Here is an 18,477-nt window from a genome sequence, read left to right on the forward strand (position 1 = left end):
CTTATGATTTTTTCGCCCCTTTCCATTATTGCGATTTGACCCTTACAATTTTACTCTTCAGATTTTACCCTTATGATTCCACCCCTATGATTCCATTCTCATCATCTCACCCTTACGACTTAACCCTTACAGTTACACCAACGGCTGGAGCCCAATGACCAAGCTCCGGGCCACCGCTGGCTGAGGCTTGGTTATCGAGCTCCGGCATGCCAGTGTCCGGCCAAGGCTGGGCCAGATCTGTCAACCAAGGCTCGGTTACCTGCCCTTCTCCCGAGACTCAAGCCCTGGTCCCCAGGGATGGCCGAACCTCGGTCCAAGCCTGGGCGCCCAGGCTTGGCAAGCCCAGGCTTGTGCCAGGCTTGGCCCGTTTCTCCAACACTGGCATTTCGTACGTGGGAAGCCGAGACTTCTCAAACTCTCGTTTCAACGCGTGTCGTGCGCAGGCCTAAAAATTAAGAAATCGAAAAAAATTGCGACTGTAACTCTTCCATTCGGAAGCAAAGAATAAAATCGAAAAACATTAAAAAATTGAAAAATTCAAGTTTCCAAATTGAAACTAATTCGTTTCGGAAGCAACACAAAGTTCAAAGGTATTAAAATTCCGCTGAGCTTGGCAGTGCTGTCCCGTCAGTGCGGAAATATAATGGAATAGAGTACATGGGCATGCGGTAATACAGTTCAGTTGGGGATATACACACATGAAATTAATTAACTGATTAACGCGCGTATGAACCAAGCGCCATCCCTAATTTAATACACGAGCACCTGCAGCTGGTGAAATCAACTTGAACCCTCAGCGTTATTTCAGTATGCCAAATCATAAACTTTGCTTTCTTCTATTTGAGTTCAAATTGCCGGATACGTAGGGGTATATATATTTCCAAGAAATTCCGGGAAACGCTAGAGTGTGGCATCCAAAGCTTATACGTACGCGTGGCTGCACTGATAAAGCTATAATATTCCACCAAGATTCCCGGCACGAAGATCGTGGTCTTGCGGATGGAATTCCGTTAGCGATAACAACTCCAGAAAAACGAAGATGATAAAAGAAAAAATAAGTTACAAGTCTGAGGAAGACGTTCTCACCAATATTCGCAAGAAATTCAATTTCAAGATAAAAAGAGGTGATGTGTAGTTAGACGTGACAGAAAATTTCAGTTGGATCGTCGACAATTAAATTAAAAACGAAGTGGTAGAGACTCATACCCGCGGGTCTCTGGTAGTTTCCGTATCGATTTCAACTTTGAACCATTTAAAGGTTGGATGTCAATGAATACGTAATGAGAACGTGTCTCAATGGATTGGGTGAGCCCAATTGTCTCTGCTATAAACATTTAATTCCTTCGGCGATGTTTCTCCACCTTGAACAATGTGTTAGATAATTACAAATTACTTAGAGAATTGGTTAATTGCGCCGCGAAATTATTGATGTTCTCTCAGTCTTAACCACGGGCGTAGGAGTACTAAATTAGGTTCAACTCTAATGATCAATTAGTATCGTACAACGCAAATGTCAGTGGCACAAATAGAACAGTCAAATGATCGTTAATGAGATTCTAATGGTATCTATCTCATGTTTCTAGTGTTGATAAATTACATAGAAAGGGCTGGCTTCATCGCACAATAACAAGCATGAAATAATATGAAATTTATATGTACAATTATCAACTACACACTGAGAGAAAAAATTATTCCTGCCAAGGATTGATATTCTCGTCAAAAGATAATATTTTTTCAGAACGAATTTTTCCAGGACAGTCATTTTCAGAGAGTCCAAGTCCATCCTCAAAAATTGCAGTGATGTTGAACAATCTGATTATTATGCTACATATGACCTTGACAAAATGTTCTCCGATATCTTCCGGATTTTACAAATTGGTGATTTTCTCAGGTAAAGAAAATTGGAATAATTCCAAATGTTAATAATTATTATTGGAGTATCTTCGACGTCATATGCAGAAGAATATTCTTATAGATCACCATAATTCTCACGCTTGGAAATGATTTCGGAGCACCTGGAAATGACTGGCCTGGAGAAATACGTTCCAAAAGAGATATTTTCTTCTACTAAGAGTATGAAAAAGATATCACCAATAACATTTTCTTGGGAGGAATAAATGTTTTCTCAGTGCAGATGATGAACAGCCTGAAACTGCCCCAATGTATTGTTTGATCCAAATGAATTCTTTATTTACACCAAATAAACAGATAAAGAAAATTTATTTATTTGAATCAAATAGATTTTTTCTTTAAACTGAATAAATATTTATTTGATCCTAATAATTTATTATCGCTTTGAGATGGTAATAAAAATGGAAACAAAATATGGAACGAAAAATATGCAATAATTATTAGGGGCTGTACATACAACACGTAAGACATTTAGAAGGGGGGGGGGTGTAGCGTCTCACCTACAGACGCACACATCTACGCGTTGACCACGGACACAGAGGAAAAGATGATTGACGGGCGAACGAAACTCCCGTGCTGTCTCACTCGCTCCCTATTGTGTCACGCGTATATTTCGGATTAATTCCATCTACGGAATTGGGCTGTCTTGTGAATTGAGAAACACCTCAACCAAGCAGTCCGGCACCGACCGCCGAATACTCAGGAGTGAACACCTACTCCTTACATTATCTATCTTCACTTTTTGTATATAGTCTACGTCTTGTAAATATACTGTGATTGTTTTATAACTATCGCATTTGTTAGTGAATCGTTAGATCCCTCAACAACCTCGTTTCCTACAGGGGGCGGGGGAGAAATTCCTCTTCCATGGTTTAACTATCAAAGAGACGATGGTGAAAAAAGGACATATATACTAGAGTGAAAAGCCTAATCGAAAATTGGATCAGAGTGATTCTAAAAAAACTCAAATCATCCAGATTTCGCGTTTCCTGGATTAGATTCACACGACTTTTTTTCTTTTAGTTCGCCTGAAACACCCAAAATGAATAATACTACCGTTTTTCGCATAGTTCACGAATATTGTTGGAACACACTTTCGAAATTCAATTGATAGAATGACAATTAGTGATTTTAATAACAATATTTCCGAATTGTGATGTGAATTTATTTACATGATAAATGTATGTCACATAATTTCTATGAAGTGATCGAGATTTGATTTGATTGTGAGTGACGGATGCCGGATGTTGTTCAATGCCAGTTGATTAATATTGTAATGGCTGTTATTTTCAGATATTGATGATGGATATTTACACATGTAGGGGAGGGTGGGGCAAAACGGCCCCCCTTCAATTGTCAATAACTTGTGAATGACATTGTGAAAATTCCCAGTTTCAACTTCATTTTGAAGATAATTTTTCATTTTTCAAAACGAGCTCTAACTCATCCCAATCGGATTATTGAATCGGAAAATATTGACGATTGAAAGGGGGCCGTTTTGCCCCATCCTCCCCTAGCATACGCGTTAGTTTATGAATATAATATTCTACTAAATATGCGGACTATCATCAATCACTATGTGGGTTTTATGCATAAGCTCTGCGAAACTGACCTTATGTGTAAAATACCCATAAAGTGTGGAGACTTTAGGTACATTCTATGCATCTTTTAGCCATAACTACACAAACAAAATACTGATTCGAGTGGACGTCGACTTGATTCTAGTCGATTTTCGACCTACTTCAAGTCGAGTGACTCGGACTCCATAGGTTCTAGATCGGATGTGAGTATAGAAAAGGGGATTATTTCAAACAGAAACGTCGTCAGCTGACATCGGCTTAAATCAAGTTTGAAAAATCAGACTTATTCAAGCTGAATGATTGGATTGATTCAAGAATGGAGATTCAAGAATGGAGTTCATGTCGGAAAATCTTCCTATTCCAGGTAGTACAGTAGGGCTCCTGTAATTTCGAGCCGGCTATTTTCGACGGGCGGAGTCACTGCGTCCCCACTCTCGTGCTTTCAGTCCCCACTCCTTCCGTTTACAGAATGGTCCCATCATTTCCCGGGCGCATAGCCCTATGCTCCCGAATGATTCCCTAACCTCAATCATTGGGAAAAATCTACTTTGGGGTTATATACTCACTGTTGCCCGACGGCCAAAGACATAGAGTAACATAATGCGTTCTCTCGCTGACCTCCCCACAACGCGCGCTTGACCAATGAGAGCTCGGCCGACTATTTTCGACTTCTCGGAATTCGTTCCTCAGTCGGTTGAAATTTTAGGAGTCCTGCTGTACATAGCGGCTTTATCCAAGTCAATTTTCAACTTAAGAGGGCACAAGAGTAAAAAAAACTATCGAAATGCGGGCAAATCTGAGCTCCATAAATTCTCGTCGTTTGGTGAATTCCGAGGCTCAAAAGTGGTCACCAGCAAATCCTTAGCACAACGAAAGTGTTATGGAAGAAGTTGAGATGCGAGAAGGATAAATATATTTAATAAATGATTAAAAATACGAGGTGGTTGACAGGTCTGGTCGTCGCCATGATGCTTGGATCCCCCTCCCTGGACCGCAATGTACTTCCAAGATGGCGGCGCTCATATCTGTCAGCCACCTCGTACTTTTACACATTAAAAAAAATATTTATCGTTCTCCGACCACCCTCAACTTGTTCCATAACATTTTCGAAGTACTACGGATTTGGTACTGATAACTTTTGAGCCTCGGAATTCACCAAATGAAGAGAATCTGTAGAGCTCAGATTTGCCCGCATTTCGGTAGTTTTTTTTTACTCTCGTGCCCTCTTAATCCTCTGACTGGAAACTCTTGCGAAATCCTGATTAGTGTAGCGAAAAAGAGAAAAGGGCCAATAACGTGTGCGTGTGCTATGCGTGACTGCGTGACATCACAAAAAGGCTCCCCCACTCTCGTGGGCCCTGGGCCGTAGATAGCAAACAGGGTATGGGGGTTTACATTCAAACGGTGTCCGTGTTTATTTTGTGCTTGTCAGTGTTTTCATTCTGTCATCGTCTGTTGCGTTGTTGATTCAAACAGTCTCCGTGTTTGCTTACTAAGATTATCACAGGAACGCCATGGGAAGATCGTTATTTTGTGAGTGAAAAGTGAAAAATATGGGGAAAAGAAAGAGCAGTCCATGTGATTTTCATCAGTGTTGGAATATAAGTTTCATTTAAAAAAAAATTGATTTGAAGAGATTATGCGTACAAGAACGAATCGACGTAGAGAGTGCCGGAGAGTTAATATAAACATAAACAATGACTCCATAGCGAAAAAGTAGTAGTAGTAGTAGTAGTAGTAGTATTATATTTGCATCCTTGAATACATAAATTCATTAATGCAGAGGTTCTGCTTTACAATATAACAAATGGTATAATGGCATAATAAAGTGTGTAAATTGAAAGCAAGTATTTGGCAATGAGTAAGCTTGTAATAGCGAAGACGACGCTGCAGTCAACTGGCGCAGGTGGAGAGCGGTAGGAGATTGAAGCAGTGCAGCACTAAAAGCTCTAGAAACCTGAACAGGTCAGCATAGTGGAAACATAAAGAGAATCAGTCTGTAACAGTAATACCAAGGAAAGTTAGCCAATGCAAACAAGACAGTAAACTCAAATGATCAAACCAGAAGCGAACGAGACTCAAATAGTTTAACAACAAATAAAAATAAGTCCTTCATGCAGCGCAGATCAGGAGAACTTAGTAGACTAGTGAGGTTATCCAGCTGCGAAGCCTCTGGACACGTCCGGGGCATGATGTAATGTTCCCGGATACTGGAGTAGGCTGTGCAGTTGAAGAGTAAGTGCATAAAGGTCTCTGGTTCTCCGAGGCGACACCTCACACAAATCTCTAGCGGTTCCACCCGGAACAGCTTCTTTTTTATAAGGAATCTGCTAGAGTATAGTGCAGCCAGCCTAATTTGTATCTTGGCTCGTGTAAGATGAATCGGACATCTTTCCGGGTAAAACGAGAGGAAGCTGTCCGTTGGAGACCTCTGAAGCAACAACTGGTGGACAGATGAATTGCGGAATCTGTGAAGATCATTGTTTCTCAGGAGGGTAGTGAGACTGTTAAGAATCACGTATTTTTGGTTCTCCCAGACAGTCCAGTCCGAAGAATGCCAGAGAGCCTCAGTAATAAGACCCCTGGCTAGCGTATTGAGCTGCGAGATCCAGTTATATTCTTCCGGACAATGCTGTGAATCTCTCAGGACCATTAATCTGTCATAACAGATCCGCGGAAGGCAATCTACATTCATTTTCAAAAGCTTGATAATCCAGGAGAGGCCAGCCCTGACCAGGGTGACCTCAACAGGAGACAAACCGAGTTCCAAGCGTGTTGTGAAGTTCGGTGTATTTCTAGGCAGATGAAGGAGTCATTTGAAGAAGGAAAGTTGAGACGTTTCCAGGAGATGGCAGTAATGGAGACCAAAGAGATGGGCGTTGTACAGGAGTACTGATGAAGCAAGACTGTTGTATAAACGGAGAGTCCCACCCCAGGAGTCCGCTCTAGCCGATGACAGGATGGAAAGGACAGTGCCCATGGCTGTTTTTGCCTTTCTACACATTTCTCTGATAGGAATCGCCCCTAGACCTGAACTGGAAAATACCACGCCAAGGTATGTGTAGGATTCGACCACTTCTATACTGTCCCCATTGAACTTGAGCTCCTTAAGCGAGCACGGGACCATGCCTCCCTTCCTGAAGATCACTTTCATCGTTTTCTTGCTATTGACTGTGAGGCCCTTGATGGCATAGTAATCTTCCATCGCAGCGACTTTTTTCTTTAAGTCAGCTGGGGAGCGGCCGAGGATCACCAGGTCGTCTGCGTAGAGAAGAAGTTGTAGGTTGGTGCACGAGTTGAGGCTGATGCCTTCAAACCCGCGAGTTTTGAAGAACTCCACGATATCCCCCAGAAAAAGAATAAAGAGGAGAGAGCTGAGGATCTCTCCTTGAAGTACCCCCTCCCCCACCTCCACCTTATCCGACAGGCCGTCCCTCGATCGGATCTGGAGCGAAGCTTGATTGTAGAAACTCATCAGAACGTTAATGATCTTGGAGCTGAGACCAATCTTGTGTAAATATGACCACAGTTTGAGATGAGACACGGAATCGAAGGCACGTTTAAAATCCACGAAAAGCGCAAAAACCTTGCCATCTTTCTGTTTAAGCCTCATGTGGATTGCTGATTGAAGGACGAAAATATTATCTGCGGTGCCTCTGCCTTTCACGAATCCAGCTTGTTCTTTAGGAAAAAGTTTCTCAGAGACGGCCCAGGGGTAAATGCGATTTTGGAGAATCTGAGTGAAGATCTTGGCACAGGAACTGATGAGGGCAATGCCTCGGTAGTTAAAGAGGTCCGAGCGAGGTCCTTTTTTGTGAAGCATAAACATGATAATGCGGGCCCAATGCGCTGGGAAGACTTCTGTTGCGAGGATTTTGTTAAATAGGCCAAGTAAAAAGGCTTGCCAGTCCACCGGGAGGGCTTTGTAGAATTCGTTGGAGATTTGGTCGCATCCCGGGGCTTTGCTTAGCTTGATTTGCTTAAGACAGGTAGAAAGCTCATATGGGGTAATCACGGCGTCCAGTATTGGGTGAGCTATACTAGGAAATACGAGCTCGAGAGAAATTTGCAGTGGGTAGACTTGTTTCAGGAACAAGGACCATTCGCTCAGCGAGATTGAGTCACAGTGTAGTAGCCTAGGGGTACATTTTTTTACTACAATCCAGAATTCTTTGGGGTTCCTCACATTTGCGAATTTCATCGTAATTTCCTCAAAGTATTCCAACTTTTTTTGTTCCTTCAGAGCCTCATATCGTTTGTCAAGTTCAATGTAAATCAATTTCAGCTGTGAGTTGCCACCAGCTTTCCTCAGTGCACGCAGAGCTTTTCGGGTTTCTTGTCTGAGAAACAAACACTCGTCATCGAACCAGGGTTTGTGCATTCGGGAGGCAGCCCGTGTGGTTGTTATCATTTTCGCTTTCGTGGCTGCTCGAGAAATAGCTGACTGAAGTAACTCGGCTAGTTGGTGGCAGTCGAGCATCTCAAAGTTAGAGAAAATTTCTGGAGCAAGATCTATCTCAAGAGAGAAGGCAGCCTGGCGAGAGTTCTTCCATCTAATGATTTGAGAGCACTGGCTGAGAGCAGCTGGAGAGGCTTCGGCTAGAGTGTGGGTGTAGAGTTTGAGGAGAACTGGGTAGTGGTCGGAACCGAACTTGTCAGTTTCGACCCGGAAATCTGCCACCAGGTCTAGTTTCGAGGCGTTGAACCACACTAGATCTATTGTCGAGAATTTGTCTATTCTTTTGCATGTGAAGTTCGCTGGAGAGTCACTCAGGGTCCTACCGTTCAACAGGATGAAGCCGTTGAAGTCCATGAAATCAATGATTTGTCGACCACGGGCATCAAATCCCAGGTCACGAGAATTGCGTGAGACACTCAGGGAGCCCAGCTCAAAGGCCTCATTAGGAGCTGTATCATGATCACCAACGTGGGCATTGAAATCCCCCCCCCCCCCCTAGAATAATACCATCGTCTGGAAACATTTCTGATAAATCGTCGAGGATTGGTTGGAATTCAGCTAGTACCTTGACGAAGTTATCCTCTTGATTAATGTAGAAACTTACGATGATAACATGCCAAGTAAATAACGAGATACGGGAGATAATCCACCATCTGGAGGAGCCTAAGGTCAACGAGGAAAAATCGTTGGGTATGACGTTCAGGAGCTCTCCACTACCCCGGCCTCTGGAGCCGGTTCTGGTGGCTGCTACGTCGACTGAATTACGGGAGCTCAGGCAGGTTGGAAGGTTAATTGGGTCGCCAGGGAGACACCAAGTTTCAGAGAGGCAACAAACGTCATAGCTGGCAAGGTCGTCGTGGTTGTGAATATTCTTGATGCCTTGAAGGTTCCAAAATATAATACTACACATTCTTAGTTTTTTGGTGGTGAAGAAGAAATTTGCATTGGAGATATTCTGGGGCCCTTGGGAGGGGCACTGCGTGAGTGAGGGTTCTTCTCAACAAAGTCACCCTTCATGTGATTCCAGTGATGCCAAATACCATCAAGACAAAACTTGCTGTAACCAACCCTCACTTCGTGTCCCTTAGCTCTGTGTTCTGCTGCAATGTCGCGGACTTTCTTGTAAATTTCCGATTTCGCCTTCGTCAAGTCCGGGTCGATGTAGATTTTCGTTCCTTTCAGTTTGAATTTCGAGCTCATTATTGATTGCTTCAGCAGTGGGGTGTTCAGTGTAACAACAATGGGCTTCAGTGGGCCATTTCCAAATTCTCTGATGTTTATAAAGGCTTTTTGAAGTCCAAACCGAGCTGATAAAAGGTTCTCAACGTCTGTGGCAAGGGTTTCTGAGGCTCTGGCGAGACCTTTGATGACAATATTGGATTTCCTGAGTTCTTTCTCCTGATTTTCAAGCCTCCGAAGGAGGTCGTTGTACTGCACAGGTTGGACGGAGAGGCAAGTATCAAGTTTGGCTTCAATGACATCTATTCTAGGAGCCTGTGAACTGTGAGGGCAGGAGTGAGGATCGGATTCGAGTTTATTGGCTAGGATTTCGAATTTCTTGTTAAAGTCCTTCCTGATGGCTGAGAAGCGCTCGTTAGTTCTTTTGGATTCAGAATGTAAATCCTCCTCAAATTTCGCAAATTCTGATTTGTTGGCTTCCTGGAATGTGACGATCCTTGACTCAAGCGACTGATGGTTCGTGCTCATTGTGGATTGGATTTGTTGAAGTTGTTGTTGGAGCTGCAGAAGTAACGTACCGACTTCAGCGGCCGAAGGAGTAGGGGGCGGAGAGGACATGTTGGCAGGTGTAACGGTTGAGGGTGTCGGTGAGCAGGAAGAGGAGTCTGAGGAGGGAAGGGTATGAGAGGAGCCGGCGGGAGAAGAAATTAGAATGTTTGGGGATTGTCGGTTTGGTTTTTTGGGAGTCAGAGATACCTCACTCTGCGAAAAGTTATCTAGGTCCGCTTCTGCTCTTTTTCTCTTGAGGATATCTTTGATACAGCCGTCCGAAAAACTCCTGTTGCGACCGAGGGAGTCCGCAGAGGATGGTCTACCTACTTTCCTGTGCTTGGGGCGCAACTTTGCTGAAGAGGGTGCGAATGAAGATCCAGGAGTGGCGAATTTTGACAGATCAGAGAATGAAGAGTACGGTGTTGAGTTATCGACGGGGGCAAATGGAGCAGCGGCTTCGAGAGTGGAGACAGCGTCAGGCTGGAATGAAACAGGTGGCGCTGGAGGGGACACCGACTGTTGCAGCTGATGGTAAGGTGGGGTGTCGCAGGACCTCTGAGCCGTTTCACGGTCCATAAAAAGAGCGGTATGGTTCCCAACAGATTTTAGGTTAGTTTCAAATCACAGGTGAATCTCAAATAAATTGCAAGATTCTCACCTTGAAAGATGATGAGTAATTTATCAGCGGAATCGCTACAATTTTCCAGATCGGCTGATGACCCGTCCTCAAATTAAACTCGCCTCCAACTCAAGAAAAAGATAAATAAAGCCACAGCCAAAATACCGCACGTGCAACGAGATGTTAGCTCAGAACAGAGCCTCCCATAGCGAAAAAGAACTGAGAGTTCTTTGTCGTTAGGTGACGATATTCCTTTGGTCTTTTTGACTAGTATTTAGTCTGCTGGAGCAGTTCGTAGAGTACAGACGTTTCTTCCTCGTGCGATATTAATGAATAAAGAAAAGTAAAAGTTAATTCACTGCGTTTTAATCATTATTTCATAACCTATTTCCATTAACCAAGGATCGCAAATAACTTCCGTTTATGTTTAAAATTTTATTAACCTATGAAAAAATGATAATCGCAAGTTATTGATCCATCAAGTTTATACGATAAAAAAAATTATTTAAAAAAATAATTCAAAATTATACATCTTTCCCGCGCTAGAATCATTTTGAGTTATTTCAATGTATTGAGACCCAGAGTGATAACGACGGCCCTGCGCTCTCGCACCACCGCAGTAGAAACGTGCGAGGCTCCGCCAGGCGCTGGGGTGGGGAGCGGGCATTTCTATTCAGAGGGCTAATTCAAGTCTTTTTTACTGCTTGATTCAAGTTAGTTTGTTGGCTTCACTTACTTACTGCCCCCGCTACCTAGGAGCAGGTTTTCGGCTCTCGCACAGTAACGAAACAGTGCCAGTTCTTCAGCGCCACAGTTCCCACGTGTAGTGAGAATACATTACTTCTGTTCGAGGCCGTATTGAGCCGACACTGACGTCGCGGCTCTCATCATACTGTGTAGGCTACGCCTCACTGAGACGGCATAGAGTGGAGGAAACACCCTTTCGCTTCAGAGGGTTAATAGTTTCGAAAATTTTCATTTACCAAAGACAATTTGATCTCAGTTACTTTAGCTGTCATCATTCAGTGATGAAAGACATTTTAAATGAATATGGATGCGTAAAAAATATATCCCCGGTGATTATATCTAAATTAAATGTAGCATAGGGGGGATTCGGGCAAAATGGGACGTTTCATGATCTCTAATTGTCAATATCTTTACTTATAAATGAAGATATTGACAATTGGAAAAGATCTCAATGCGTCCCATTTCATTCGATACTCCCCTATATATGAGATATATCTAGGATATATTTTTAGAAAAAGGCAATATTCAAGATCCATCTATAGTTTGCGGATATATCCGGACTCTTATATCATCATATATCTTAAATATTGTATATTTTGCTGCAGATATAACAGACATATTTGAGATATATCTCAGTAGGGAAATGATATATGGGATGCAAGTATTCCAATTGCAAAATTAATTTATTAATAATTAATTAATTTATCATCATATAGCATTTATCTCGGAACTGATAAATTGAAGATGCTTGCTCAGAACATTGTTAGCTTGATGCATGGACAATATACGGAATGGAAAGAAAGTGCAATAAAAATTATTCACAATAAAAAATTGTAGTTATTTTTTCCAAACACTACATTTGGTCGCAGGATTCATGGGGCTCCCCACTGGATAATTGAAAGCTTTTGCAAATTCTAGAATATTGCGAGCAGCACCATTCGCTCGGTACTCTGAGGGACTGTGTGGGTAGAGCCAGTGCTTTTCCAATCCTGGAGCTTTACTTTCGCAGTATGTCTAAAAACAAGAATTTTCAGAAAGAACTCGAATAAATGTAAGACGAAAAGTAATCATTAACCTATTTCAAATAATGCACTACTAGTCAACGGGAATCATTTCATTTTTGTGAGGAGTACATGCCTGGCTGAAAGATATGAAAAACATCTCAATAGTAAACATCTCAATAGTAGTTCAATAGTAAAATTTTCAAATCTTTAATTCCCGATCTGATTTATTATGCTGCTTTAGACGTTCGTAAATGTCCAATGATGCTTGCATTCCTATTGCATCCGCCAGGATTTCGTCAAATGTTTGCACAGCTACTTCGCTTTTGTTGTAACTGTTAGCGAAATATCTCATGAAGCACGAAATTTGGTCATCATAGTCATCCAAAGCGTCATGGTCCAGAAAGAGGGCCTCATCGTACCGTCTGTGGTGAATGTCCGAAGAATAGTCATAGAAAAGGATATACAGCAGATGTCCTTATACAACACATACATATTTGATTCATTCAATAAAATTTCGACGAAACTACTTCGCATATTAAATACATGACCGAATTCGTGACCAATGGCATTGCCTATTGCTCCATAATTCAGGTAACTAGAGAAGAAAGAATTGAAATATACTGGATTCTGTACATGGTATTCATCCAGAACTTACTCTGGCAGTGCGGAACCGAAGAAAGACAGTTGAAGAAAAGCTGCATTTATGACTAAAATGAAATATTGAAACTATAAGTGGAAATAAAAAAAATAGCATACGATATTTACTCTACCATAAACATTTCCACGTCAAGGAGTTGTAAACATAGAAATAAATTAGATGTTTACTCACAGAGTACATTAGTAAAGGGCTGATAGTAGGCCTTTGCAATCAGTGGATTTGTATACCATCTGAAAAATATACCATCATGACAAAAATCGGAAGTAATTTTCTTCGTCATTATTATTGAGTCTTTCATCATTACCGCTTTGGTGTCACGCAATCAGTAAACAAGTAAAGATTGTACTACTTCTCGTAACTCCAGAAGCTCCAAATATTAGGTAAGTAGTCAGGACCAGTCGTAAACTGCGGATATCAATGAATTCAAATTCTCCTATACGCTTTTTTTAATGCATCGTGATAAAAAAATTTGCATACCTCTTTTTAATGATATTCAATGGCCGTTCGGTTTCTGCACCAATTTGGCATTCCGTTTAAAATTTTCGTTCTCCTAATTATCTCTGTCAATGCAGCGTTAGCATTATCAGGCAACCAATTGAAATTGTTGATTTGATGACGTAATTCGCCCCGCACATTTTTTATCATTCTTTCAGTCTGAAAACTGAAAAATATACATCGATCGCTGTACGATAGAAAAATAGTGAATATTGTTGTGATTATATTCACAGCTTTCTGAGTATCATCTCCAAAGTATTGTTGGGCGAACCAATATACAATAAGTCAGCATGCATCATTCTTGGATTTGCAAGACACCTTTCGAAAATAAAAAATATGCAGAGGTGAGTATTTTTCCACTTCTCGATACAATTGTAAGGATATCTCATTTACATGAGCTATGATCCAGTCTCATGCGCTTAATTGGTTTGGTTTCAACATATACCTGATTCCGTCCCATTTATTCTGACCAATTCAAAATGAGACCAAGAATTTTCAAGGTAGGGAAGTGGTCACACTTTCTTGAAACTCGTGTTCAGAATATTCTGTGACGATTTCGGAATTTATTGATCTTAATTAATTAAAATATGTATTTTTAATACACCACAACTATCCCCAAGCCCAATGTCTCCCAACGTAATTTTCACCCTAGGCGCCAGCCTATTTTATTTCTAATATTGGCCAAATAGGCAAATGCCAATTTTTCCATACAAAAAGTGATTAATTCACCACACACCGAAACTATCAGCTTGGACTCTTTCTAACAAGGGGGAGGAGGGACGATACCTCCTGTCGAATTCTTGGAATGGCGAGAAATAAATCAGAATGCAGAATTTTATGCTCCAAAGAAACTGGTCTATTCATAGTATATTACGTGCTAAGGCGGAGAAGTGCTGAATTCAACGCTGGTGGAGTACAGGCGCACGAGGCACGTGAGTCGTAGACGAACGGTGCCTCGTGCGCCTGTACTCCACCAGCGTTGAATTCAGCACTCGACGCCGAAGCGCGTATACTATTTTTTATTGCGAAAAGCCCGTGGGGGTTGGGGGTGGGGGCGTGGAGCGGGGTCCAGGGGGCGCAGCCCCCGGCGGGGGGGGTTGGGGGTTGCGGAGCCCCCCCCACTGAAGAAAAAACAAATTGCAAAAGAAAAAAAAAATCAAATGCATTTAAATTTCCCCGCCACAGCGTAATAANATTTTGGTACATTAACGCTGGGTGGCGCCACACGTTTTTCAGTCCTAAGGAGTGCATTTCTCACTTTTTCACTCCTAAGTATTGCATTTCGCACTTTTATACTGCTCAACGGTAAAAAGACCTACTTCTCATGCTTAACTACCGTCGGTAAAAGAGCCCTTTTTGGGCTTGAGCAATGAAAATAATATTTATAAGAAATGATAAAAAATACGAATAATTGAAATACAGAAATTTTAGATGTCTGAATCATAAAATAACACGAAAAACAAATGGACCACTGGCTTCACCAGTGCGCAAAATGAATAATTATATATTAGCGTGGGGAAATATCCTATCTTTCCCCACTCTCTCACTGAATTAAGATGAAATCTATTTTTAGCTGATATGCCAGCATCCAACAAAATTAATTCAGGATGAATCACGTCAAAATTATCTCTAAATCTATTCACAAAAATATATCAAATGAATTTGAACTCCAAATAATAAAAGAAAATGAACTATCGAGACTCACTGTCTCTTCTCAATACCAAATTACGAGATAAATTCTAACTCCACTCGACAGGGTTCAGGACTCAGTCTCGACCCAATAAACAAGTAAATACGCTCTAGACACGACTTATCTCAATCTCTGTCCAGTCCAGGGCTCCAGAATCCTCTCCAGCAGCTCCAGTCCGTCCAAGAATCGACTCAAGTCTCCAAAAATCTCAGCGACTCGACAGCTACTCGACTGAGCTCCTACACTCTACCTGTCTCAACGGGAACTGACGCTATGGTCATTGTTCTGCCCACACAAAGGGCCCTCCCCCACTAACTTTGCCAAAACTATTCAAATGAGCATCACATTAGCCCCTGGACTGGACAACAATTATTTCATTTCCTCTAATTTTCCTATAATAGAAAATTGTAAATAATTTTTCTAAATTGTTGATGATGTGGGCTCTGTCCCACGACGAGTATCCTTCCTTGGGGATGATTCCCCAAGACTGTCCAGGAGTTCCCTTGACTTCGAAGTTCTCAGCCTGGACTAGTCCAAGTTGTGAATCTCCACCATGTCCAATACTGCTGGATAGAGAGTCCCAAACTGCTGAATCGACTCGTCCATCGTGACCCCAAGAGATTTTTCTTAGGGTCATCCTCTTCTGTATCCTCGAGGTCCTCTCCACGATGAATTTCCCTCAATAAATAAATTCCCCAAAATAATTGAAAATAATTCTCCAGGTGAGGATTTCCCAATGGTTTTCTCCGTTTTCTTGAAGATGAGGGAGCTTGAGTTCTCCCCGAGACTCAGGTATCACTTAAATTAATTTTTAGAATAAAAATAAAAACAATAGAACCACTTGACAATCAAATTGTCACAATTCTTTTTTCTTTTACAGATTTTTGTGCATAAAGTGCCCCTTTTCGTAACTCCTAAGATCGTAGCTATTTTTTGTTTGCGGGATCTAGGGAATTCTCTTTAACGCAAACATGTCTCCACGCCAGACTCATGAATTTCCAATGAATGTAATTGACTGCAACCGATATCAGCTTTATATTCTGTGCAAAAATGGGGGCAGATTGAATATTCCATTACCTACCGTGCGTTTCTCTGTAGAATTCAACATTTGGAGTAGAGACTGATAATACCCGTCGTCCAAAGTGACACTATAGTTACTATCTATTCAAAGTCCGTGAAGAGAGAAATAACGTTGAATAATTTTCTGCCAGTTAATCTGAATTTTATGTGTGACGTGTGGAGATATCCACCCGTCGATTTTGTTCAATTTATATTTTCTGATGAAAATAAGGCAAACTGTCTGGGCTGAATAAGCAGTCCCACGGTGACACTTAAGTCCAGCTTCTTAGAATAGAGCTGTTTGACTGTTGTAGCCATTGTCAGTGATGACATATGGCTGTGTTAGTTATGAAAAACCGTGAGAATGCTTATTAAGTATTTCGAGCTAGTAACGATATTCGAGCTCTAAATCAAGGCAGAGTACGGGAGAAGTTGGACTTGAACGGATGTCCACTCCTCGCCAAAAATCTTAGCACCGCGCGCGATACCGAACTCATTATTACTTTGATTTTATATTGAATTATTAGCTTTAGTTTATTATATTGATCCATTTAATAATCGCTGTTTGGTTATTGGGACGACACCCTTCAATCCTTCAATCCTGTCCTGAACTTCCCCAAATGGGCGAACTCCCCGTGAGCTCGTATCGAGACTAGCTAGGCATAGTCTTCAAGTCGAAAAGTGACTTGATTAAGGGAGGACGAAAACCTCCCACGTCACATTGGCGCCCAACGTGGGGCACTCATTAAGGGAAGTTGAGTGCGAATAATCCATATTTTGAGAGAAGTGATAAATTCATGGGACGTTTTGAGTGATAAAGTTCAAGGAGGATTTGATCAAGTGTTGTGTGAGCGCGATTATGGATTTTTGGTCTAAGACTAATCAGAGACTAGTGAAACCTTTTTTTTTTATTGTGAAATTGAGTGGGACAAATGGTTTTGACTATTCGAGGTGCACTTCGTGTGAGTCTGAAGAGGAAATTCCAGTAACACGAGGTGTTCGATTCGCCAGATGGGTACAGTTGAGTCGTGTATGTGGTGATCGATCCGTTCTCTGGAGTAATCGATGAGGATCGCCCCCCAATGAAGAGTTAGGGATCCAAGATTTGGAACGGCATTAAGAATCGCAAAAAATCTGTCTCAGTTCACTGTAACAACTAGGAGAAGTTTTCATTAGACTCGATGACCAGAATAAACCGTACTTTTCACCAATATTTGGACAAGAAGAGAAAAATTTTTATGATGGAAAATGAAACACCGGCTGCGGTAGAAAAATGAAAAAAAAACAAATCGCAGAGGCAATAGTCAACAATTATTTCTCATGGCACAGAGATGGTGTGTCTGTGTGGCCAGTGGATACCGGAACTTGTTCAGACGGAACAGCAATAGTGTTTGAGAACGATCAAGTTGTGAAATGTGAAGAAACTTACACAACATCAATAATCGATCGAGACATTGCCACTGGGGAACGCCGAGGAATTTTGTCATGGTCAGCCTGTACCTGAAGATGAGAAAACGGAAATTCAGGGGGACCGACCCCACGATGCTAGGCAGGCTGCTCTGCAACAGTCTAGTCCAGATGAGAATCATTGCGACCAGCGCTTCGGAAATCGAGACGAACAAAGCTCGACAGAATTTGAAAAATCAATCGAACCAATTACGCAGCTGAAGAAAAATGCGGTCTCTTCCTGGCCGATCAACAGTGTGGAGACATTCCTGGGACAAACAGAAATATCGCAGCAACAGAATCGAGCAGTGAGAGACAGAAGCGCTCGGGAAATAATCGAGTCGTTGCAGTGGAGGCTAATGACTCGGTTATTTGATCCAGGGGGATCACCCACATCAGCTGAGCAGCAGGCAGCTGATCAAAACACTGTCCTCAGCGAGCATACGCGACCTAGCAAGCGAACGACGCGGGAGATGTACGCCGAGAGAAACAATTATGAGGAGAAAATTCTTATAAAATTCCAACATCTACGGACAGCTTCAACATTCTGGCCATTCAATCCAGGAGGATTAGCGACATTGGTGACCCTTCACGTACACGAGTACCCGAGTGCGTAACAATTACTCAAACGGATTAAGTACGGAATGAGTTCTGAAGGAATATTGTCACAGAAAGTCAACAGAAGAGGCAATGTTCTACGAGTACTGAGAGATAAAGACGTATGCAAATTGATCCAGAAGATACGTCACCACCAGCTATTCGACGGCCAACACTAGTTGAGCAGGGATGCTATGTATTCTCGTCAAGGTACAACGACGATGGATTCACATCAATTGCCGAGAGACAACAAGATTCTTCCCACTGCCAATTAATCGGGAGATTGATTTTTGGATAAGTAGGGAAGGGCTACTCATATGACCATGAGTGATGGAAAAGCATCGTTGGGCAGGTAGAAATTTTTTTTTTTTTATTTACAATTCATTGTAGACAGAAACAGTCTCTCAATATCATTGTAGAATATTGATGACATAGTCGAACGGAAACTTTTGTAGAATGTGAAAATTTTTGAGAGAATCTT

At 41.8% G+C, this 18,477-nt stretch overlaps 1 protein-coding gene and 1 long non-coding RNA gene across 4 annotated transcripts in view; one reads left to right on the plus strand and one right to left on the minus strand.

Annotated features, from left to right (window-relative positions):
• The window catches only part of LOC107041973, a 320,981-nt gene that overhangs the window by 95,855 nt on the left and 206,649 nt on the right, over positions 1-18,477 (plus strand). The window lies entirely within an intron of this gene.
• On the minus strand, positions 11,804-14,068 carry LOC107041975. Its single transcript, XR_001461116.1, has 5 exons — positions 13,187-14,068; positions 13,014-13,114; positions 12,881-12,939; positions 12,707-12,758; positions 11,804-12,473 (listed from the first exon to the last, which is right to left on the minus strand). It is a non-coding gene; the product is annotated as an uncharacterized LOC107041975 (long non-coding RNA).

This window comes from Diachasma alloeum, unplaced genomic scaffold (assembly GCF_001412515.2).
Source record: "Diachasma alloeum isolate Michigan unplaced genomic scaffold, Dall2.0 Dall_scaffold_00396, whole genome shotgun sequence".
Taxonomy (NCBI): Eukaryota; Metazoa; Arthropoda; class Insecta; order Hymenoptera; family Braconidae; genus Diachasma; species Diachasma alloeum.